We start from the raw sequence: 4,913 nt of genomic DNA on the forward strand, positions 1-4,913 counted from the left end.
TTCCCCATATCTTTTTTTGCTATTGTGATTTTCTGGGAGGGTTCATTTTGAGTTTCGGAGTGTTTTGGGACAGTTAGTCCCTAAATGAGAGTTTAAGTCTTAGAATTTGGATCGTAATCGGAGCAGTATGAAGATGGCTCCGGAATGAAATTCTGTCAATTCCGTTAGCTTCGTTGGGTGATTTTGGGCTTAGAGGCGTGTCTGGATTGTGTTTTGGAGGTCCATAGCTTATTTAGTCTTGAAATGGCGAAAGTTAAATTTTTAGAGTTTCGGGCCGATAGTGGAATTTTTGATATCGGGGTCGGAATCCGATTACGGAAGTTGGAATAGGTCCGTAGTGGTAAATATGACTTGTGTGCAAAATTTGGGGTCAATCGGACATGGTTTGGTTGGTTTCAGTATGGGTTGTAGAATTTTGGAATTTCAAGTACATTAAGTTTGGATTGGAGGGTGATTCGTAGTTTTAGCGTTGTTTGATGTGATTTGAGGGCTCGACTAAGTTTGTATAATTTTTTAGGATTATTTGGCATGATTGGTTGAGGTCCCGGGAGCCTCGGGTGAGTTTCGGATGCTTAACGGATTTGGTTTGGAACTTAAACATTGCTGAAGATTTGCTGCACCTGATATAATCGCACCTGCGGATGTGGGACCGCAGGTGCGAAGCCACAGAAGTGGCTAAGATGCCGCAGATGCGGAATTTGGCTTGGGCATCAGGAACCGCGGATGCGGCTGGGAAACAGTAGAAGCGGGACTGCAGATGCGACCTAGTGACCGCCGATGTGGCCCTAGCCCGGATAAGTGACCTTCGCACCTGCGATGATTTTTCCACAGGTGCGAGACCGCAGATGCGGCCCTATGAGCACAGATGCAAAAATCGCTGAGCAGAAAAGGGGATTTCGAGGGTTTGAAATTTCATAACATTTTCGATTTGGAGCTCGGTGGGAGGCAATTTCTTGAGGGATTTTGAAAGAGAACTATTGGGTAACAAATTCTAACTCTAATTTGATCCTATACATTAATCTATTGTTGTTTTCCTCATCTAATTAAGGAATTTGAGGGTGGAAGCTTGGAAATGGGGGAAAAAGTTACCCAATTGAAAATCTGAGGTTTGAATAGGAATTTGACGTCGGATTGGGATGATTTTTGTATGAATGAACTCGTGAGTGAATGAGTGTTCATAATTTATGACTTTGACCCGATTCCGAGACATGGGCTCGAGGAGAATTTTTGGGTGTTTTTATATTTTTTTGCCTTAGCTTCGATTTCATTAGTTAAATTAGTTGTTTGTAGTTATATTTACGTTATGTAATTGATTTGATTAGATTTGAGACACTTGGAGTTGGATACTTGTGGAAAGAGTGTGATTTCAGATCGATTTGAGCTTGGTTCGAGGTAAGTGGCTTGCCTAGCCTTATGTGGGGGAACTCCCCATAGGATTTTGGTACTGTTTGATCTATGAGTGCCGTCTATGTGAAGTGACGAGTGCGTACATGGGCTATCTGTTGTAAAACTCCGTTTTTTCACTAAGCCTTAACCTGTTTTTTTCTTTGTTTGAACTACATTAGCATATGTTATTACCTTGTTTAGGTTAGAAAAGCATGCTTACGTGTTTAAACTATCTATTTGAACTCTATGCAGCATGTTCTAGTGAAATTCCCTATTTCCTTAAATGTAAACTTAGTTAAACTGCAAATTTCCTTGATATAATTGTTATTTGTATTGATTGTGCTGCATGTTTACTTTGGGACTACGGAACAGTATTCCAGGAGATCCCCATGTACTTAATATTTACTTTGGGACTACGAAACGGTATTTCGGGAGATCCCCCAGCACTGCATATTTACTTTGGGACTACGGAACTATATTCCGGGAGATCCCCCTACATATTTATGTTTGGGACTACGGGACGGTATCCCGGGAAATCCCCTGTTGCTATTGTTGTGTTTTGAGATGTTGTTCTTCCGTGCTTATTTCCTGGTTAAAATTTCAGTATTTACTTCTTTAGTGCGATATTTCTTTTCTTTAAATTTTGTTATATTTAAACCAGTAGGGCCCTGACCTGATCTCATCACTATTCGACCGAGGTTAGGCTTGACACTTACTGGGTACTGCTGTGGTGTACTCATGCCCTTTCCTGCACATGTTTTTCGGGTGCAGATACATGTACTAGCTATCAACCTCGAGTCTAGTTGTGTGGTTGCTGCTTCGAGAGACTTCAAGGTATATCTGTCGCATCCGCAGACCTAGGAGTCCCTCTCTACTCTTCCTTAAGTTAAAGACTTTTTCCTTGTATTTTCTTCGTTAATAGATTCTGGAGCTTAGAAATACTATGTACTTCTGTTGCTTGTGATTCACGAGATTCCGGGTTTTGGGAGTGTTTATGTTCAGTTCGAGAGTGTTTTATTATATATGCCAAGCGACATTTTAAACTTCTTTATTATATTTAACTGTTAAATTGTCAGTTTTCGTATTTTTATTTCATTTCCGCAAATCGTTAGTCTTACCTAGTCGTAGAGACTAGGTTCCGTCATGACAGTTCATGGAGGGAGAACTTGGGTCGTAACAACAGACCACAGTTCATAGGCTCCAAAGTCACAAAATTTCTCGAAGATATGAAAATCAAAAGAATTACCTCCTCACCGTACCATCTGAGCGCAAATGGACAGGCGGATTCAACCAATAAGGTAATTATTCAAAACCTCAAAAAGAGGTTAGAAGCTGATAAAGGCAAGTGGCCCAAGGAGTTACTGGGCGTGTTATGGGCGTACCAGACGACGACAAAATCAAGCACGAGAGAGACACCTTTCTCTCTCATATATGGCTCGCAAGCTCTAATCCCAGTGGAAGTAGGGGAACCAAACTTATGGTTTTCCCAAGCAAACAAAGAAATGAATAATGGGGCATTGTTGGTGAAGTTGGAGCTTCTTGATGAATGCAACGACTTGGCACACGTGAGGATGGTGGCTTAGAAGCAGAGAATGGAAAGATACTATAATCGGAGAGCCAATCTCCTTTACTTCAAAGTAGGAGACTTGGTTTTGAGTTAGGTGACTCAGAACACTCGAGAAATCAACACTGGGAGCTGGGTCCGACGTGGGAAGGTTCCTACCTGGTTTCGATTGTCATTTGTAAAGGATCTTAAGAGCTGGAAAATCAAGATGGAGTCAAATTGCCCAGCAATTGGAATGTGACTCACCTCAAGGGGTATAACTGCTAATGGATCCCGTGAAACTGAAAGTATTTGCTGCTCTCTTTTTCCCTTCAACCAATTTTTGTCCCAATCGGGTTTTTTCTGGCAAGATTTTTAACGAGGCAACAACGGAAAGCATACTACGAGAGGAACATCATCGGCAAAGTTAAGACCTTTAAATGACAAGGCATTGAAATGATAAACCACTGTGGGATGGTTAGATAATCTTTGGCTCGATGGCAAGTTCCTAACGGGAAGCAAGGCTCGCCATTGAACCAAAGACTATTCAATTGTTCACAAGTGTTTCAACCAACGAAGCAGGACCTCCAGTGTTCCAATTCGCATACTTTGCAATCAAACACTAAGGGGAGGGGGAATAGTATTGGATACGATAACAAAGATGCTACTAAAATCGGGAATGCAAGAGCCGGGAACAATAATGTCTCGTCGGGACCGGAGACTGCATGACCAGCCCCATAGAAATAAGTTGTACAAGTTAGCCACATATATTGGCAATTTCTTTTTTTAGCGAGTGAATGCTTATGTACTTTTGAAGATAGAAGGAATAAAATGAAGTCCTTTTATTTTTATCTTGTTTCTTGTCCAAATGATGAGTTGATTTTATCATTTGAAAGTTAACAAAAAACTTCAAATGCTTGTGCTACAATGAACAGGAGACGTCCTCTTCAAGAGCACCGTAAATATATGAGGGCCCTCTCTTATGAAATCCTCATAGTAAAGGGTTGATTCTGGAAGAGTTTATGATCGGAACAAAAAACTATCGGACGAAAATACACCCGAAGCCTTATCTAATTCTACGCAAAAGAGAATAAACTTTGCGCAATACTTAAGCAAAAGTCTTCTTTATTTGTCAAAATTCCATACAACATAAGTACAAAAATACAAAGCAAAAAAACATGAGAAACGAAGAAAATATCTAAACATTATTGCTACCAGAACTCGCGGGGGAGATATGCATCTACGCCCCTCCCCGGGGAAGTGGGCAGATCAGCTGCCAATTCAAGTGCTAGGCCTTCAACTTCATTCTCTTTAGCTTCATCCTCGGTTCCCGAAAATTAAAAAATTTATGCTCAAAGAGTCAGTTGCAACAGGTTGAGCGGGGAGGCATTCTCGAGTAGCTAACTCCAGTGCTTGAGCCTTGGCATTGAAATCATCAATATCGACGATGCCCATTTTGGCCTCTTCCAAGGTTTTCCTCCTCATATGATACATAACATATGACTTTTCAAATACACGGAAATTCTCTTGGAACAGGAGCTTTGACTTAAGCTTGTCAACCTCGCCTTGAAGGTCATTCCTCTCGGACCTTACGTCACTGAGGCTAGAATCAAGATCGCGGGTTGTGGATATGTGAAGCCAATTTTGCTCCATGATATTCTTTAACCTCTCCTCCATCCTAGCCCTCTTTTCCTCGGCGGAGCTAGCCTCTTCTGTTTTGGAGCTCAAGGCTGCCACCTAATTATTCACTCGTTCAATGGAGGCAGACTCGTGCTCGACAGCAATAAGCACATCATCTTGAACCTCAACCCACTTAGCCTTAGCCTCTTGAAATTGTATATTTAACTGAGTGGCTTCTTGGCTAAGGGCCATCACTTCCTGTTCGCTTAGATGCAACCGGGACTCAAGCTCGCCCAAATCAGCAGCCTTTGCCTCCAACACTGGGAGGCAAGCAGTATGTTGGTCCCTCTCGGCCACCAGCTGA

Source organism: Nicotiana tabacum, chromosome 3, assembly GCF_000715075.1.
Source record: "Nicotiana tabacum cultivar K326 chromosome 3, ASM71507v2, whole genome shotgun sequence".
NCBI lineage: Eukaryota > Viridiplantae > Streptophyta > Magnoliopsida > Solanales > Solanaceae > Nicotiana > Nicotiana tabacum.